This window comes from Dermacentor silvarum, chromosome 6 (genome assembly GCF_013339745.2).
Source record: "Dermacentor silvarum isolate Dsil-2018 chromosome 6, BIME_Dsil_1.4, whole genome shotgun sequence".
Lineage (NCBI taxonomy): Eukaryota > Metazoa > Arthropoda > Arachnida > Ixodida > Ixodidae > Dermacentor > Dermacentor silvarum.
The window spans coordinates 146,102,879-146,123,685 of record NC_051159.1 but is presented as its reverse complement, the minus strand read 5'-3'; the positions used below and the strand labels follow the sequence as shown (position 1 = coordinate 146,123,685).

General features: G+C 50.6%; 1 protein-coding gene across 4 annotated transcripts in view; it reads right to left on the bottom strand.

Moving 5' to 3' along the window:
* Positions 1-20,807, bottom strand: part of LOC119456153 (POU domain protein 2) — a 649,805-nt gene that overhangs the window by 170,955 nt on the left and 458,043 nt on the right. For 2 of the 4 annotated variants that reach the window (XM_049669567.1, XM_037717771.2), the window contains one exon: positions 19,540-19,626. The exons of the other annotated variants lie outside the window; for them this stretch is intronic. The gene's annotated coding sequence lies outside the window, so the exon portion shown is untranslated. The remainder of the gene's footprint in view (positions 1-19,539; positions 19,627-20,807) is intronic. 4 annotated transcript variants of the gene reach the window in all.

Below are 20,807 nucleotides of genomic sequence, written 5' to 3'. Positions count from 1 at the left end.
CCTCGCAGAGGGCGCGAGAAGTGCAGGACGGGTTACAAACGAGCTGCCCCGCCGGTCAAAGAAGCTGGCGCCCGGGGACGGCGCTTCTATTTGGCTATGCTAATGCACCACCGCGCGCGCGAAGGGCGAGCCAGCGCCTTGGGCAGAGAGAAGAGGGCTACAGCGGCGCATAGAACGAACGATGGAGCCTCACTCTAGAGGCAGATGAACCAGCGAGGCGGAATCTCTAGAGCCGTCGACCAGACACGCCCCGATCGAGCAGATGCGCGGCGACACCTTCGCAGCACGTCTTCTCGGCCCCTACACACGCAATCCCCTCGTCCCTTTTGTTTCGCGCGGAAACGCGAAAGAAGTGGCGCGAATGCGCGAGCAGCACCTCGCCGAGACACGAGGCTTCTTAGGTCAGGTCGGCGGTCTCCTTCTCGATCGCGCAGCACAGTTAACTTGGGCGCTTATATCACAATGATGAACGCTCGGTGCTTTTCGTTCACGTCAATGCAAAGCTTTTTTTTTTTTTTTTTTCTCGCACTGACCGCCTCGCCGCGATCGTAACTTGCTTCCACACTTTAAAAAAATAAAACATTCTAGGGTCAGCATCCATGTCACAACGTATAAATCAGTTCGCTGAGCTTCACGCTTTAGGCGAGACGGAAGAAACGTACCACTCCCAAGCTTGGCTTTTACTTGTCTTTTTGAGGTGCATTGCGCGCTAGATTTTATGAATTTCTGTTCTCCATGTCTAATGTTGCAGCGATGCATCTGCTTTTCACGTTTAACCGGCACGGCATGCCACTCCTGTCTTATTGAAGCTGAGGAGCAAACATCAGAATGAAAAGAAAGGCCGTTCAGCGACGAAGCAGATCGTGAGGAGCGCCCCAACAAAGAAATACATACGGAAGAAGCGAGAAAGAGTAATGTCTATGCTGTCGACCAGATGGCGCCACGAGACGTCGCGCGCGTTGTGGCGCCATATTTTGAAAAGAATTCGCGGCCGCTGTTGAGAGATTGTTCGGCGAAAACTGTTTAAAATTGCTCCTGTCGGGCGCAATATTGTGTTTCTGTTCGCAAGAATCAATGTCTGGAGGTTTTCATATGCAGGGCACAAAACTGAGAACATTGCAATGCCCATATCGCGCCATATAAAGAACATCGTAGCTATCGTTCCAACATCGATATGGATAACAAAAAGCTAAGTACCGCAAAGAAAAAGGAAATGAAGGACTATGCCTACTGAAAATAAAGCTAAGCATTGTTAATTACTTGGATGTCCACCATCAAAGTCAAAATAATTTTTGTACAGACACCTGATCTATTTAAGCGCACCAACAGCCGTTTTACGCTCTGTTCACTTCGCGGCCTCAACACTGTTGTAAGTGGCATCATAAACATCACTATCGCCACTGCCACAGTATCTGAATGGACTGCGCAGGTCTCCTGGCAGAATGACTATCATTTCCTCCCAAACTGACTCCCCCCTGCGGGGCATAGTAAAACAATATCCCATCTACTTCGTATTCGACTTCTTCAGCCAAACGTCGTCGTCGTCTTCGAAGTCGGTGATGCTGAACGACGCACACATCGGCTCCTTGGCCCTTGCCATCACCGTTTATCCTCCTAGTCATGCTGGTCAACAGAGTTGTCTTGTAATTCCTTGGCGCTTGTTGAAAGATCGTCATAGCATACACGTTTGTCGGACACGCTAAAGATGTCTTGCACATTTCGTACAGGTAGCATATATCAGGGTTCTTATTATCCGACAAGCGATGCGCGTTTTGTCAGCACCTCTCGCGCTGTGCCGAGCACACAGTGGTACTGACGACCCAACTTCAGAGTCCTCTCAAAGTACAGCAAGGGTGTACGCTGGAATCACGCCTAGATAGTAGCGCACGTTTCACCCGCTGGATTTCATTATCTACGGAAGCGCACTGTTTCTAATAAGACGTGAACAATATTCGACTTGACAAATCAAATCAAATCAAATCAAATCATTTTTTTTATTTTTCCCAAAATACACATTGGAAATGGATTTGGAAATTGGAGACAGTTGACCTCGTCCCCCTCCTCCATAAGCATTTCCACTCTGAAACCTGCAAGTGAGGTCTCCCCGCGCAACTTTTCTAGGCCCATCTTGTCAGAAGGTATCAAGCCGACTTATTTGTACTGAACATGTCGTAAACGAACTGGTCAATCGAACCACGACCAGTTCAGTATTGCTGCAGAACGCAGCAATACTCAAGTAGCTTATATATCTAAAAGCAAAGTTTCAAGCTTGCCAATGTCGTATGACTAGCAAGTGCCGCCGTGAATATACGATAACTAGACGCTGCCAAACGTTAGCGTGCTTCTCTCCTTTTCATTAATTCCATGTTTCGAAATGCCTTCTCCGAGAACCACGAGCCGGTTAGTGAGACTCTGAGAAAACGGAACGCGACGAACGCTGTCCAACCGGTGGGCCACACGAACTACAGCCGTCCACACGCGGTGGCCGCGGGCCTGCACGTCCGGACAGGCGTTACGGACAAGAAACAATAGGCAGAGGCAGACCGATTGCGTTGCCAACCCACTTATTAAGGAGGCGCTACCGAGGAAGGCGACTCGCACGTGCCTCAAGCTCCGCGCTTCGCGCTGCGTGGGAGGGGAGCTTGGAAGCCCCGGACGGGAAGAAAAAGGGAGACTAAGGGCAGGACGGGACGACGAAGGAGACGCGTCCACCGGGTTTGCCCCTCGAGCGCACACGCGGGTGCACCGCACGGGAAGTAAGGAGCGCCAGAGCTCGGGTTGGGGAAGCGATGGGACGAGGCCCTTGATTATCGTAATCACCGCGCCGCGGGAGCGCGGGCGCCCAGACGTGCACGAGGAAGAGGCACCACCGGAGAGGGAAAACAGGGAGCCGCTGCATCGCGCGCGCGAAGGCATCCGGAGGATAGGCGGGCGATGCAACCCTTCATCACGAAGCGGCCGCGGCTATAGGGATGGCAGTCACGAAGCTACGCATCCTCGGCCACCGCGGGGTATCAATGGTATACCAAGTAAAAAAAAAATATCAGAAAATGAGAAAGAAAAGCAACGTATTACAAGGGAGAATGTTCCCCAATGATGCCGAAAGAGGCCGGCAACGTCACTGGAGAGCGGACCTGCCCGCACGCTGTGCGTCTCTGGCGAAGCAAAAGTATAGTAGCAGCAGCAGCCGAAACTTTCTGGCGAGAATCTCGCCGATGAATGCAACGGCGCTGACCAATAAGTTGACTGTGCGCTCTCATTACGCGCTATATAGCACGAACTGCCGGTGTTCATGTGTCGGCGCTGGAGTATTGAGCAAGCAATTGAACCTATTTCTATACCGGCGGCGCTGCCTATCTGTTTACGATTTGTATTCATTGAAGCAAAGTTGGCAATGCTTACTACATTCATAGTCCGTTCCTTACAACTTTCGCCGCACATAACGTCCCGCGCATCCCTACGTACGTCTACACCAGCGGAAACAAACATTCGTGTGCCAGGCAGGATGCATTTAAATTGGTGCTTCGGCGTTGCCTCGAGTCGGTCATTAAATACTTCGAGCAGAATTTCAACGTGCCATCGCTCAGCGGGAAAAAGATAAAGGAGGGAAAGGAACAAAGAGAGAAAGAATGAAAACCGAGGCTGTAGAAGGTCGCTCCTTGACTCACCAAATAACGGGGCCTTGCATGAACAGCGCCGACATGCATTCAGGGCGGCTGTACAGAAGCGTATGCGTCGGGGCGGAGAAGGGACCGCGCCTCGGCGCGTTCTCTCGCTGCGCGGACACAGTGACCGACGAGAAGGACGTCCGCACGCGACCGATGTCGTCAGATATCTTTCAATTACCCCGAACACGAACCAAGCACGAAAAGCGAGCGGGGGCGCATGCGAAGACGGCGAGGCCATTACCATAAAGCACGACGTGGACAGCTTCTCGGCAACACGCGCGCTCACGGGCGACCGCTCGGAACAAAACAAGGAAAGAACAAGAGAAGGGCAAGCGAAAATAATAAAAAAAAGGTAAAGCACCGCAGAAACACGACGCGAAGCGCACGCAGACAAGAGAGAAAGGGCCCCTTGCGAGACTCCGCCGGGTCCATGTAGATGAGCCACTTTGCATGCGAGCGGCGCCGGCGTGTCGAGCGCTACACCGTACGTAGTACAACGGCGGCGATAGCGATAAGCCGTAATGGTGGCCTAATGACTCCTGCTCTACGAGGCCCGTAATAACGTTGCCGCGGAAAACGGCCTCTAGCTCGCACACACACGCACGCACTCGCGCGCGCACGCGCGCGCACACACAAGCCTTCCTGCGTTTAACGGCAGCTCCCATTAGCCGCGCGGCAGAAAGGGAAAACAGCCACTCGTGCGCCCTTTCCAGCGATTCGGACGGGTGCCGCAGAAGATAGCCGACGCCGCCTTTCAATTGTGCCGCAGACAAAACAGCGCGCAGAGGGACAAAGCGGCCGCGACGGCAAATCTCCGCTCGTCGCGCATGCAGTGCACGACGCGTGACGCTGCATATACGGTCTGCTTACACCGTGAACGCCGAACACAATCAGCGCCGTTCGTTGCACGCGAGATGGGTAATGGGGCCGAGCTAACGGAGTCGCGGCGCAATCGATAGTCCCGCTGTCACGAGAGATATACTGAAGGGCAGAAGAGGGTCCTTAATTGTTTCTTTTCGTTTTCCCGTCGCTATATAGCGAAAGCAGCTGAAAAGCGGTTAAGGGCCGGATTGGCAATTCATAAGAGGGCACCACCTTCGCTCATGTTTGAATACTGTGGCGCTCAGAGTGAGACGCCGAACAGCAATATATAGAACGTTTTGCGCTTAGATTGCTCCCGAGAACAGGTAATGCAGCGAAGAAAACACATGAAGCAAGCGAACGAATGAATGAATTCTGTGGTTTTACGTGCCAAAACCACGATTTGATTATGAGGCATGCCGTAGCGGGGGATCACCAGAGGATCTTTAACGTGCACGCAATGCACGAGACACGGGCGTTCTTGCATTTCGCCCCCACCAAAATGCCGCCGCCGCGCCCGAGACTTGATGCCGCAACCTCGTGCTTAGCAACGAAACACCAGAGCCTTAGCTAAGCCACTGCGGCGGGTTTGAAGAAAGCGAAGGAAGGCAGAGTATATCAAAACACACACACGAAAGATGTCGCGTTGCCGCCAAATACATTTTAGATTTGTCTTTAGATATAGTCGCGATCGAACGTGCAAGACGGGGACGTCACAGCAGGAAAAAGAAGCAACAAGAAAATACATTAGGGTAGAGACAGAGAGAGAACGAGGTATCCACTATACAAGTATACTTCTTTAAAAGTTAAACGCACCGTACAGAGGGCGACTAGAATTCACAACGCTGAATGTCTGAACAGAGTAACTGCAAGTCTCCGCAAACCGCAAATCTGCTTAGTGCCCTCGCTTGCGAAACTGTGCCTGAACTGTACCCGTGTCAAGTTAAAACATCTAAACTTCTTCTCGCCTTTAAGATGCGCAGCATCTGTCTACTACCTAGCTGTGAGGTTTTCAATAGCCTCAGTATGCAATGCCAGTGGTTTTCTTTTCTTTCCTTTCTTTCTTTACGACATTGAAACTCCGAGCACTTATACTTCAGTCTGGTCACCACAAGTGGTTTATTTTTTTATTTTTTTAAAGGGCAGCTATCTCATGAAAAAGCCGTACCTGCCCAAAACACACGCAAAAACCGTTCCAAAAGAGAAAACCGCAAATTAAAGCCGAAGCCGAGCACACCTGAGGGGTCGCCATGGTAACACCGCGCTTACGGCAACATCAGCAGCACCCGCCACGTAATAGCGTCAGTGCGACGAGGACGCCTCCTCCTTCGCACAATCGCACTTCCCTCGCGGCGGTGCCGAGACACGTCGGGGTCGCCGCTTGCCCGCCGCCGTTCTAACGAGTGCAGGAGCGCAGCGCGCGCGCCAGGCCCATTCGGCAAATTGCATTGCGGGGCACAAAGCGCACAACGCCGTGCAACTCGCGTCTCCAAAGATGCCAAGGAAAGGGAAAGACGGCTAAACCTCGCGCACAGTTTGGAACGCGCCTCGCCGACACCTGCCTGGTAACTCCGACACGGTCCGCTGCTACAGCTCGAGAGAAAGCGCGCGGCGGCCCCAAGGAAACTGAAACGGCGTTGCTTAGCAGACGGGCCACGTTTCGGGCAAATGTCCTGCCTTGCAGGCGGCGTGGCCTCCTTATACACGCTCTTCTATGGGGGCGAATGGCGCCCGAGCTATCAATCGGTTGGGTCCTTTCCGTGATCGCCTGCACGACAGCGGCCACTCCCCCACCACTGCACGTAACCGGCCACCTGTAATCGCGGGCCACCCTGCCTCTTTGCGAAATGAAGGCGTGATCCAGGATTGCGCAAACGTCCGGAGCTACGCTGCGCTAGTAACCGGAGAAGCGCTCAGGCAGCCAGAAAGCAATGCCAAGCGCAACTATTCCGTTATTCTTTAAGGATGTACAGGGATGGTCAAATGTTTCCGGGCCAAAGCTTGCGCGAACACGTTCACTCTCAAGCAAGTGGCGCGGCCCCTGGAGTAATTTTGGCAGCCGGAAGCCGCGGGTGGTGATAAACAATGTCCCTTGCCCTCTTCACAAGAACCTTGGGGCTCTAATAATCCGATACATGACACGTCACGGGGCATGTCATGGCGTGCCACGGAGAGAGTCATTGTCACGGGGAGAGTCACAGGGCGTGTGACGGGGATAGTCATTTGGAAATCAACGCCGAACAACTTAACTCTACAACAAATTCCATATTTCCGGACCGTCAACAAATCAAAACTCTTCGGACAAGCGACGAGGAAAACAAAAACAAAGTAAGGAACGCGAAAACGGCACAGCCAGAAACAACGCGAGAGAGAATCGCCGAAAGGAACAATCCTACACTGGTATCTTTACTGCGCGTGGACACACACGAAGTTCGACACGTCGCTGAAGAGGCAAATCGTTTAGCGCGCGAGCGAGAACAAAGGGCCGCGGCGCGGGCCAGCCGTCCATAAATCGTTCGCGCGGTGGGGGGAACGCATGCGTAATCGACGACGGTGGCCGTCGAACGGCGCGTCGTCCCTTTGGCACCCGCGACCGGTCGGGGCCTTTGTCTTCATTTCCGATCCCGGAGGAGCGTTTTGCCGGACCGAACCCGCCGAAAAGCAACCGGCGGCGAAAGAGCACGAACGGGAGAGAGAAAGAAAGATAGACAGAAAGAGAGTGAGGGCACGAACAGGCGTTTCGCTGCGGCAGCACCGCTGACTCGTAGCCGGTGGCGACTGCCCGGCCGGCGCACACCATCAGAAGACGGGGGAACGCATACAACAACGGTCAATACAAGGCCGGCGGCCAGACAAGGGAAGAAACATATCCATATCTGGGGCCTGCGCGTGCCCCGCGCTGCTCTCGGCAGCACGATTAATCTTCATCGGGCCGGCTGGCATCGCTCCCCGCGCTCCCTTTCCAATTCTTCCGGCGCCGCGGCCAGTTTGCATCGGCGAGATTGGAGCCAGCGGCACGCACACTGCGCGAGGGATTCGGACCGAACTGGCCAGTTCCCCGCCGCTGCTATTCTCCTGTTACAGTGGGCCCTTTCCGTCTTCTGACGCGGCCACTCGCCGGTAGCGTTCGCATGGAGTTGATTTCCCAGAGCAACTGATGACCGATGAACATTCGGCGAGTATACGTTACAACATGGCGTGCTAAGGCGCAACAGTAGTTTACCAATGTCTCGGCGTCTTCACTGAATAATTACTAGCGGAAACAGTACTTTTTTTTTTTTTTTTTGTCAGGCAGTGGGCTTCGTCCTGCGAGGCCGAATCAGCGTTGAAGTACAACATCGAAAGTATAGGCCTACCATCACAGGCTTTCCTGATACAATGTTCATATAGCAGCGAAAAAGAAGACATTCAGTTCGTTACCTACAGATAGGCACGCTGAAAATGTAGATTATGCTTTTGCAAGAACAGAAAATGATTACATGAACGGGTGATCTAACTCAAAATTTATTGCTCCTCAGACCTCAAGCGTTTGGAAGTGGTTTCCGGCGACGCTGTCGCGGTATATCGCATTTCGTTGAAACAGGTATGGTCGAATTAAAAGTAATAGTTCGTCGCAAATGAGCTGATCCCCTTGAAACATTGGCTTTCCTTCATTCTTCTAACCATCCAAGTTCTTGCGTTGACACGAGTCGAGAAATATTTCAAGAAATGATAACTAAATCGGTGGATCGGTTGCACAAGGAAACGCCAGGGCCGTTTTTACTGCACGACTAGCCATAGCGTATAGGTAATGAAGAATTAGGAAAACTTAGCGCTATTTTTCGTCGTCACATTGACTTCAGCACAGAAACATAGAAACCCCACTTAATGACAGGTATAACTTGATCTTGTTTTCGGGCCATTTAACAGGCACTTGCCAACGATTATATAAGTCCCGGTATAGAGTACGATAGCATTTGACCTAAACAGGTCGCCAATATAACATGTCGCCGGCAACACTAAGCCGATAACGAAGTTTTCTCTTTTTCTTCTTCTTAGTCTATCTCGTTAGTTTATTTTTTTTTCGTGTTTTCTCTCTTTCTATCTCTCCTTGCGAGTCTGCCTTACGATGGGCAGCGCTAAGTACATTTTATTTTCCTAATAAAGCAAAGGGCAACTACCAAGCCGATTTTGCGAATATAGAGCGTGAACGCAAATACACGAATAACAATAACCAAAGGCGCGGTTATAAAAACAGTCGTTAGACACCAATTTGGAACCACAATCAAAAGGGAAACCACCATATGAAAAAAAAAAAGAAATTTAATAAAAGAAAAAAGAAAGAGACAGCTATACAGCGACACGAGAGAAAAACATGAAGCTTGCATATAGAATTTGCGACTTATTTTTTTACTCTCGAGTACAGCACGAACCCGAGTCGTTTGAGCATGCGTAATGAGGCATGATCGCGATAGGGAGAAAACGACAGTGCAGAACAAGCGCAAGTGCTCGATACGGAGACAGCAGTTAAGACGACATGCAAACACGACGGCAGTGGAGCTTCGTTAAATGCGGGAAAAGCGAGTTCGGCATACGAATCGATCGCGCACGCAGGCCGCCTCCGGCCGTGTAGCCGTGCGTGACCCATCTTGACAATGCACACCGGCCCGTGCAACCGACGAGCGATCCGGCGGCTGTCGCGGCGACATCGGAGCGAACAAAAATCGTTGTCGACCTCGCCGCGCGTGCCGTACGGTTACATCGCTTCTTGCGTTTTGTTACTGTTTTCCTTCTTTCCCTCGCAGTGCGTGCGCGTGCTCGACGAATGGTCCGAAAACGTCATACGGTTTATCGCGGAGCGGTTCGAGGGCTGCACGTGAAAGTCTTAATGTGCCACTCCCTTTTCCATTAAAGCTGAGAAGCACCGAGAGAACTCATTAGGAGCAGTGGCGAGAAAAAGCGGTGGGGCATGCTCATTAGGGAGCGCTGAGACGTTCACGGATCGCATATGCCCCCTCTTGAGGTGTGGTGCTACCAGCTTAGACACCTTCTTACGGAGCGGGGATGCCCGATTTCGAAAGCTCATGTTTACGAGTCAAGTTAAGCGCGCAAAAAAATATTAAGAAAATTTTAAAATTGAAACAAAGTAAACAAGCAGCGGGTGGTTTGCCCTACCAGGGCATCCTCGTTCTCTGTTATTCGGCTGAAACAATTCGGTAAGTGTGGCAAGTAGAATAGTTACGCAAGAGCAGTGAACGGCTCCCGAAACGAACGGTGTCATGCGTTTTGCTTAACATCGAACCCGTACACGCGGTCCTTCAGCTGCCTCGAAAGCCAAACTCATAATTCCTTAGGCAAATATTTCGCAGAGGCTGGCTTATAAGGGGCAATGGGGCCCTGGAGGCTAAACTCAAACCGAACAACGCCAGCACGCGGACGAACAACACAACCGAGGGAGAAGAACGGAACACGACAGGACTTTTTCCGAGCAACTCAGCACATCCACAGCGACACGCGTCCGCGGTCAAGGGAGGCACAGGAAGGCAAGGAAAGGAGAGGGCACACTGCGACGAGTTTCATGCAGAGCAAACAAGTAGGCAGCACGACATCCGCGCATTAGAGCACGGCAAAGAAACAAAACGAGAGAACGAAGAAGTCAACAGCGCGCGAGAAGTGGGGGGATGGCGAGGGCGGGAGGGGGTGAGTTGTTGCTGCGAGGGCAGTTAAGGGAAGAAGTAAAAGAGCGGAAAACATGCGCGCTATTCAAGGCGACGGAACAAGGCGAAGCAGAGCGCCCAGAGGCAAGTGCACCAGTTTTTCCGGAAGGGCTGTAGTACTCGGGAGGCGAGCCAGAGCGCGCGTTCTTTGCGTAGCGAAGGAGGGAGGAATCCTCGCAGGGACTCGTGGTCGCGATTGAATTAGGGAAGAAACAGGGAGTCCGGCGGGGAGGGGGCAGCTCGTTTCGGTTTGGCCTCCTCGACTGGCAAAGTGAGCGACGCGCAGGAAAAAGCTGCCGACAGATTTGCTGGCGTCGCCGGGACGCGATCGCCGCCGCGGATGACTGGTCCAGCGACGACGACCGGGACCGACGCTAGGCCGTCTTCCGGATCGCTTAGGCAACAAAAGGACGCCCCCCTCCTCCCGCCCACCCTCGGTGGCGGCGAGCGAACGCTGCAAGGGCGCGCGCGTGCCGACCGGAGCGAGGCAAATAGTGCGCTTCCTTGCATCTCACGGCAGCTGCGAGGGAAAGGAGAGCGCGCAGGGCGCCTCATACGTGATGCACGGGAGCGCCATTCGGCCGACGGCAACGGGCATTGTGTGTCCCAGCGCGCCCGGCACTGGCAGACGAAGTGATTGCTTCGGCGCAGGGTCGCAGTGCTGCACGCACGCACGAGCATAAAGGGTTGGCTCTATGCACATCCGAGATAGTAGACTACTTCGATGCGTCAGCGCTGGTTCGATCCACTCGCTTCCTTCCCTTATATGCTTGCGTCATCACTTCGTGCATTTATACAGCAGGCAAAACAGTGCTGCAGTGATTCTACCAGTTTGACTGCTTCAAGACATGCCGCACCACTAACTTCGCCTAACTAACCATGTCTGTCCGTCTCTATGACGAGAGGAATGACTAAAGTCACGTGTTGCGCAACAGTTGTAAGGGTATCAAAGCCGTGATTTTCCCTAGTATCAACGACTGTTGAAAATTTTCTGAACAAGTACCCCGAAGCATGTACTCAAAAAATTATGGCGGGGTTACGAGTGCTATTTTTGATTGATCACAATATATGTTTTATTTATACTAGCTATTAGTTGGATGCCCTCCTTCTAGGCCTTTCTGTGTCTCTAGCTTACGGAGTGATATCTAGGCGGATATTTGTACGCCGGCGAACCCCCTTGCTTTCAAATAAAGAGCTCTCTCTGTCTCTCTCTTACTCCTCTCTTAGCTGGATGAACTACCAAACTGAATACTCGTGGTGGACGAATGGTTATTATGCAGTAGGACCATACTTATGCTATTCATCGACTAAAAAGAAAGCATAACTGGTATAACTTGCAATATCAGACCGGCACAAAATATCCGAAACATTATTAGCAAGTTCGTAACATCTTGTAGCTATGACATTAGAGGGACTCATCATTACAAGCAAATAACCGGACATATTTCACCTACAAGACTTTATTTTTCTTTTTCTATCGGTCATCGTAGCTAATTGCAATAGGCATCTTTCTGGGTAGTATAGCGATAAAGGTATCAACCGCTGTCACTTCTTGACCAAATATCCCAGTCTCTTACACTTGTAAACTATTTTCCATTACTGACAGCGCAGCGTCACAGCCATTTCTGCTACATATTTCTAGGTACATTCTCAGGGAAAATTAAGCTTTCGTTCCATAACGCTCAAGATACATCGCAACGGACTTATGAGCTATCCGGATGGAAGAGCGCAAGTTAGGCTTCTTGTTTCCATAATTAGCTGCGCCCGCAACGCAGTTCCGATGCCTCCGGCCACACCTCCTTCATTTTCTGCATTTCTGGCGTTTTTTTTTTTTTACGTTCTTTAAATGGTGTGTGAGAATCAATCAATCAACTGCCGATCGATTGTTATAGTACCCCAAGCGCTTACATTCGAATTCCGGACTCTGACACATCGTCACATTTCGCCGAAATGGCTGATTCACTGTATTATCAAAGCTTCATTTACACCATTCTTCCCCTGATTAGCTGTCCCTCCCTTCGTTTGTAGTATATGTGCAAAAAAAAAAAAAAAAAAAAGGGACGCCGCGAAAAGCACGAGGCCGTATTACTTTTGACTGCTCTTAACAATTTCATGAGTCTTCTGACTGATGCCTATAGGAGCTCGCGCGATGCACTGCGTGCAACACAGCTCGTGACAACTGACGTACTACGAATTCACCAACTACGAAAATGTGAGAAGCGAGTGATTGACTGGACAAATTGAGAGATATCAGTTCGGAACAGCCATAACACGACAAAACGGAAGATAAGTCATATTAGGAAGGCCACTAACACCGCTGCTTCAATGCGACCCGAAGCTCTCTTAACAACACTCAAAAACGTCTGCGAAACGCTCCAATCATCGATCGCGTCCACGCTGGCCAAGTTGGACGCTTGTCTCGACCGCGCCACTGCCGCCTCCGCGAGCGCACAATTCAATTTTTACTTTTCTTTCTTTTCTTCCCGCGAAGCCGGAGCGGTGAGCCTCCCCGCTCAGCGGGCTTCCGGGTGCTGCCATCTGGTGGGAGACTCGTGAAACTTACGCCGGGGCTCCTCCCAAGCAAAATGAAGGAAGCGCGCGAAAGACGCCGCAATGTTAGCGAAACAATGTTCGGCGGTGAAATAGCAACACGGTCTTTGTGCAAGTCCGCAATCCTCCTCCTCCTGTGTCCACCGAGTAACCCTGCATGCATTATGCCACCCACTGTGCACGACTATGCGCACCATGTGTGCAATAAATTAACAGTTTAACAACGCCATCGTGACTGCAAAGGATGTAATTAGCAACCGGTCAAACAACGGCCTAGCAATGCCGAACTTGGTGCAAGAAATTGTCTAATTTGGTCCAAGAAAATGTGCTTTCACACGATATCGCCTGGTTGGCACAATCCAAACTGTATATATATATATATATATATATATATATATATATATATATATTTCCCTAGATCGTTATTTGTCATTTTGGTGCACCCAGACGGTTGGCGAATCAAGCTTGTTTTACCGCTGTGGTGTGAACGTCTCATCAAAGCGGCGCTACATGCGTCCAGGTAGCGAAATTTATCATTTGCCTCTGTGTGTGGTGTGTGTGAGAGAGAGAGAGAGTGTTTGTGTGTTTGTGAGAGAGAGAGAGAGTGTGTGTGTTTGAGTGTGTGTGTGTGTGTGTGAGAGAGAGAGAGAGAGAGAGAGAGTGTGTGTGTGTGTGTGTGTGTGTGTGTGTGTGTGTGTGTGTGTGTGTGTGTGTGTGTGTGTGTGAGAGTGTACGTGTGATGTGAAGCACTGAGAGAAAGGTAAGGAGGTTAATTAGGCTGAGCGACGAAGACTAGAAGGAGAAGTAGACGAGAAACTTTCCCGTATTGAGGCGAGAAACGTCTCAAATACGGGAAAATACTTTTGAAATTGGCGGCGCTACACTCAGGTACCGGCACTGCAGAGTTCCGGCGCGAAACTCGATAAATAAAGTTCGGCCTTCATTTTCTTTTATGGTAATCGACCTCCTGCTCCGAGATGAACAAAAATACAGTTTTCGAGTAATAATTTACAACTATAAACTGAATTAGTGCTTCTCCTTAGCGTCCTTTTATTGCTGCACCTCGAATGCGTCCACTGTTGCGCTGCGTTTGGAGAGGATCGCATTTACGAAGCCTTGCACATTCCCCGTAACAATCGGTGACACGCCTATGTGGGACTCCTCAGGGAACAAATAAAGTAAGGAACACCTCCGGTCTCACTGTCCCCGTTAGTACCTCCAGGGGCGCCCTATCCGGGCAGTTTAAAAGCGACTGAACACAAGGCTGTTTTCAGAGGCGAAGTTCGTTGGGTAATGGCCGTGTGCGCGGCTGGCTGAGAAAGCAGCGAGAACATTGTTATGTCTCCTAAGTAAACAGGGTCTGCAGGACCGCGCTTACAGACTCAGTGTAGCCTTCATGTGTGCGCGAAGCTAGCATAATTTCACTCCCCTTATCTTTTATTTCATTCCTTTCTCCAGGCGCAGGGTAGCAGTTAAACCGGACGTGCGTGTGTTTAAGCACTCTTCCTTTGCTCTTTTATTGCGATAGCATTATTGGACACTCAAAAGCAGATGCCGTCGGCGTCGCCGTTGCCGTCGCCGTCGCCGTGAGCCGTAGCAGGATGATCGTCCCGCGCGTGCGAGTGAAAGGCGCGAGGGGCGCGTCTGAAACGCACGGCGGAGAACAAACGCGCGTTCGCGACTGGAAGTAGGCGTCTCTTTTCTCCTTTACAATCACCATATATGTAGAGCAAACGCGCCTTCTTCCGACGCGCGAGAGGCCGTGGGGGAGGGGCGGGAGGGGGAGGGAAGGGAGGCGACGTGCTGCGGCAGTGCCTATTTATATCAGAGGCTCCGGCAACAGTCACCAACGCCGCACGCATGAGCGAAAAAACATGGCGTCGACAACAGTTCTGATGCTGCTGCATGTCCAAGTATACAGCTGATAAAGCGCGTTTGCTAAATTGATGCTTCGCCTTTCAGGTGAAACTGCGACAACTTTTTTATTTATTTCTGCCAGCCAGCAGATATTCCGCGCGTGCTCTGAAATCGGACGGAATGAACGAACGGTGAGAAGCCACGCTGCAAACACTGGAAATAACGTGACGCGCAACATCTAATATAATACGTTTTTTTTTTCCTGCCAGCAACGAATCCTTTGTGTCTCAGCTATAGATATTGGCGGGCTATAAATCCGTGTCGCCAATTATTGTACGAGCGAGAAATTTAACTTAGTTGGTTCTAGCTGAAGGTAAACATTGTTCTAGCGCGAAAAATAGAAGAATGAACAAATACCAGGTCCGCAAATTACGCTACACGGCTGCGCCAGGAGCGTTTAATTACCTATCAGCAGTCTATTGCGACAGTGCAAAAAACAAAGAGCCATCTGCTAGAATGTCGATTAAGTTTATAAGCATCAACGCTCAACAACTTCTACGCATAGAATTCGGCCATATTTCGGGATAGCAAGAAGTGACTAACCACTAGCGACGCGAGTATGCGAGTCGTAATATCATCGACATCAGGAGTAAAGAAACAAATGCGTAGGTATGCCGTGTTACCGAATAACGAACTTAGGAGATTGGCCCATTCTTGGCCAATATTCTAGAATTGGTATGTGCACGCCACAGTCACACCAGCGAGAAGAAACCTTAAATGTATGTACAGAACAGCCACAACTATCTTTCATTGACAAACATCACACAGTGCCTTCGTCTTCGTTACACACAAAGCTGGTTCTACAGGCGACGAGGCCCGTGCGCATGTCGTCTACTACAGCTGCTACCAGGCTAACTCAAACAAGCTTCGCGTCATTCATATTCTAGCAATGCGTTGGATGTCCAGTTTTTTGAATTTTATTCTTGCAGACCAGCTCATAACAATGCAAGGACAAAGAACGCAGAGGTGCGGGCGAAGCACTACGCCAGTTTCTGTCGTTTATCTGTTCCTGCATTGCTGCGCACTGGTCTGCAATAATAGAATACCAACTTGTCAAAACCTCTATTATTTCACTTTTTTTTTGGCGTACCTGTACCGCAAAGCACACCGAAAACAGTAGCCAGGAAACAACCGATAGTGCACTTTAACAACCGTTTTGGCTGACACGAAGCGTAACAAGAGCACGGATGAAGCGCACAGGAAAACTTAGGTAAAGCTTCCAACACTTTTTCTTACGGATGATGGATTGCTTTACACAGTACTTAGCTAGAGCAGCAAAATTGTGGCGCAAACAAAATGGACAGCGGCGATTCAGAATACGTAGATCGGGCAATCGAGAATACCTAGACAATCGGACACTATCACCAACTCTGTCGCTACTGCTACACTACTGGCTAAGGCTAACGTGTTGACACGGACCAAACAAAGATCGAAGTGTCACCATCGGAATGTGATCGTGCTGAGGTTGATCGTGGGACTCGGGCGGCTTTATCACAACCTAATAACAGCGGTAGAACTCGGTAATTAGCTAATTTGCAACTAAAAGCCCCAAGATGGGAAATAACGATAAAGCGTTTCAAAGGGAAAGGGACCAGAGGGAATGAAGTGCAGGGAAGCAGTGGGAGAGAAACCGAGCAACGGTGCCTTCTCTGACTATACAAACCAACTATGCAAAAAGAAGAGAGAACGCACGCGGAAGAAGCGAGCAGGTAAACGCGGCCGAATGACAAAAGAAGCGACGGCGTGCGCCCGAAGCACCTACTGAGGCAATCCTTTCACTTCGAGCAATCCAATTGCGCGCTAGAGTCCATGAGCGCGCGCTTTACGACCCCATCAAACTGCGGGGGCGAGCGGAGACGGGCCCTTTCCTCCTCACTCATAAAAGTCAGATCTTCCCGTCTCGGTCGGATAGCGAAAACAAGGGCAGGGTGAACTCACGACCAAAGGAAACGAAGCGCCGCGCATGAAGCCACAGAAACAGTGCCATCGGTAGCTGAGCAGAACAAATCGAGAGAGAAGGAAATAGGTTCGCCTTAAGCGAACCAAGAGGAGAAAGAGATGAAGAGAGAGGGAGAGAGAAAACGAGCATAGCCTTCACTGAACCATGGGGAAAAAGGAAGCTCGTAATTAATCACGTCCACAAAAGAAACACCGCTGTACGCGAAAGCGCACCCGGGAAAAAGGGGGCTCGGGCGAATCAAGCACAAACAGCCGATAAGACGACTAGTCTCATCCCAGAAATATAAGGAGAGAGAGACAGATAGAAATGAGAGAGACAACAGGCACGGAAGGGCAGCAAGGAGCGCAGACAAGGGCACAAACCTGTTCCACGGAACCTCTCCCAAATGGACTCGGCATAGCGCATTAACACCACCGTGATGGACTTTTAGAGGCCTACTTCCACACCAGGGGCTGGCTCATCGGCGCTTCTCTGGCTCCAGGCTCACTGCACTCGCGATGAGGAGGAGGAAGAGGATCGACGAGCGCGTCGCGTTCGCGCCAGGGAGGCGGCGGCCGGCCGGCGTGGCTTTCAGCGCCGAGCGTTTTCGGTCCTTTATCACGGCCCCATAAACGTCAGGACAGGCTGTTCGCGCGCGCTTGACCCCGTGTCTCGGAACTGGCCCCGCCGTCCGAGAGCGCGCTTGAAAGGGAGAGCGCAGCCACATCAAAGTGACAGCGAGGTCCCAGCGACGAGCGCCCGACATCAGAGTCACACTCTAGCACACTACTGCACGCGCCAGAGAAGGGGGAGGGGGTTGACAGAGAAGCCGCCAGGATGCTTTATTTCCAGGCCCTTGTCCGAGCCACCTAAGGGGCCGCCCGAGTCATCGGCACGGACATTAGCCCCAACGAGAAAAGCCGCACGGTGGCGCGCATTAGGCGTAGAGAGAAAAAAAGAAGAAAACAATGGCTTGACTCAAGGGCGAACGGGACACGCAGGAGCGAAAGACGGATAACCCGCGAACGACGTGTAAACAAAAGGAACGCCACTCCGCATGCAAGCAACAGTACGCGCGGTTCTCCGCGTGTGCATGTGCTTCTGCGTGTTTATGCGGCCGCATGCTGAGTGCGTCCGAGTGCGCGAGCGCAATGCCATTGTTCCGGAGAAATCTCTCGAAGCCCGCCTATTTTACAGAGGCGATCTGTTTCTGGGCTTCCCGAAGGTCAATCATTGAAAACGAATTTCTCGTCACGTCCTCAAACACAGAAACGAATAACGCTGCGCGCAAATGTGGAGCATCACGCCGGGCATCTGATATTTCTTAGTTATGTATATGCGGTTTAGCAGACAGAAAAAAGCGCTCCTAATAGAGCTCGAAATGAACTACTGTAACCACGGCATATTGTTGAAGTGTCAAAAGAGACTATGCTATATGCTTCTTGTTAGCGGCGACAGTAACCGCTGCGTCCTGCTATATTCACAAAACATTTTATACTCTGGAGAGGGAGAAAAAATAGGACTATCTGCTTCCTGAACTAAAGTAGGCTATGGCAGAAGCAGCGAGCTCCGTTGAATTCTTTGCCGCCGATGCAGCCATCGGTACTGGCGGAGTTATGCAGGATTGTCAGACACGTCACTGAAGCATAAAGTTTAGCGACGAGAAGTTCACGCGTGTATGACGGGTTGACGAATCACGAAACATGATAAAACTGACTTGACGGGTCCGAACATTGACACACGAGTGAAGGGAGCACATATGCTGGCGTATGCTGCTTGAAGCAGCGCCAATCCAAGGCAATGACAAGTGCATGTCCGGCTCCAAAGATGCCGATTTCTCCGCAACAGAACGGTGGCGCCACCTATCACCGCGCGACATTTTTCACGGTGTTTTGGCGTAGCGGTCACAGATTGCACCATCGCCCCATTGCAGTGACACTGCGAATCGCCTGCGTGTGACCATGGGCTAGGCTTTCACCCCTCGATATCGAGAAATAACCCCAGGAAGAACGCCGAGGAAGCGCTCTAAATTTACTGGCAAGGTGAGATATAAAGCATATAGCCAAAGTCTAAAACTCTACTCACTTCCCGTGAAGGAGAAAATAGGTTAGAAACGGCTATCCGTGCGGTTAGAAGCGCACAGGCAAGGTGCGGCCACGTCGGGCGATAACTTAATTTCCGGTGCATCCGCGTGTGCGAGACATTGACAAAAACCGCTGCTCCTGTAAAAGCCGAAATAACTTCCTCAACAGTATTACACTACTAGTGCGACCGATCTCGGTGATACCGAGATCGATCCTAATTTCCTATCGGTGCTAGCGAAATTTTCCCAATTTTCTATTTTATCAGCACATAGCTGCCATATATAGTTTGTCCGGTCAAGCCATTCTCCCACTCAAGCATAACAAACCCTTTTCTTTCTTGGAATATAAAGTGAACATGTTCACATATATAAAATACGTAAGTAATGGGAACCTATCGCGTCATCAGTGTTCCTTCGGCACACCTAGGAACACCGGGAACAACAGCGGTTGCTGGAAGGACGAAATGTCATTTTACTCGTTGGACGATTGATGAACCGCTTAACCATGCGCAGAACAACAGTACTATCGACCAAAAGACTTTACGGACCACGGGATCTCAGAAAACGCTAAATATTCGAGCAGCCTTTAAAAGTAGCCAGTAAAACCATACATCACAATGTTGTTCGTATACCTGTAGAGGGTGGAAATGGGAATACCAGGCTGCGAGTTGAGGCTGCGGTGATATTCAGCTTATTGTCAGATCCCTTGGTCCGTAAACTTTTTTGGTCGGTAGTACATAATCGTAGTATAGTAACGATTATCAGATGCTGCACGATAGTCCATCGTACTCGTCGCTATATATCAGGGCTTTACGCCCGGCTTACCGACAGGCTACAAGCCTGACAAATCCAAATCCAGAACACCACAAGCCAAGGGCTCCCGGCATAACCATGCACGTCGACTCGGCTTACCTGCGATAAGATAAGCAGAGACAAAATAATTCATCAGTTACGCATGCGTTGCGTTTTATAAGGTTCCCACTCCTCGACCAAAACGGCTATAAACTTCAGAGGGTGGTGCAGCGATGAGGAAGTACTTAAAAGGATCTTTGCACACGCAAAACGACATGCCCAGCTTCGGTTCTTTGGTTGCCCAGCGGCTTGTGTCCACTAACTTTGCAAAAGCTAAAACTCCCTAAGAACGAATGTATGCTGCTAGGTGTTTCAGAACTGCGTGTTGCTTTTGCGCAGGCTAGCGGTTATTTCACGATCCTAAACGTAACCAGTTGAATCGTCTACTGTTTCACGCACCGATAGAGCCATTTCTTCAGCTTTTTTTTTTTCCCCCGGGAAGGCTAGCACAACACCACGTGCACATACGTCATAAAACACAAACATGCAAGAGCGCCTGCTTAAGCACTCACAGATGCGATAGATGCAGCCGGTCCCCAGCAGCGCAGCCGTGAGCGACGCAGCACACGTTGCGCGCAGGTCGCGGTCGTCTTTGTACATACACGCACAGAGCACGCATTCAAGCAACAGCTGCTGTAGCCCTGCTCGCGTCTGCATATAGAAAATCCCGGAGAAGCGTGCGATGTCTCCAAGTGCCCCCGAAGAATTTACAATGAGACAGCGCGCCACGATTGCGAAAGGCAGAACAAGCTGTCGGGGAGCGACCTTGTTATGCAAATGCCCCCCTTTTTTTCTATTCTTGCTTACGTGCTCTGTATCTCTACTAGCTCGCATTCGCAACGTGATCACCAGCTCTTCACTGTTTACTATCGGCATAAAGCTCAGATGTAAGAAAATTGATTGATTTCTAGTTAATCTAGAAATCAACAAGAGTGCGAATATACTCTATAGTACAAAATTAATGTAAAACCATTTTTTCGTTGTGCTGCTACATTTTCCGCAAGACGCACACGTGTGCTACTTAGGAAACTGTGACCATGTTGCGTTACCCTACGGAAGAGCTCCTGATTGTCCTACAGTAGAGAGAGAGAATAAACGTGGTGGGAAAGGCAGGGAGGTTAACCCGAAAAGATCCTGGTTTCGTACGGGTGATACCGAAGTGTGTGTGTGTGTGTGTGTGTGTGTGTGTGTGTGTGTGTGCGTGTGCGTGCGTGTGTGTGTGTGTGTGTGTGGTGTGTTGT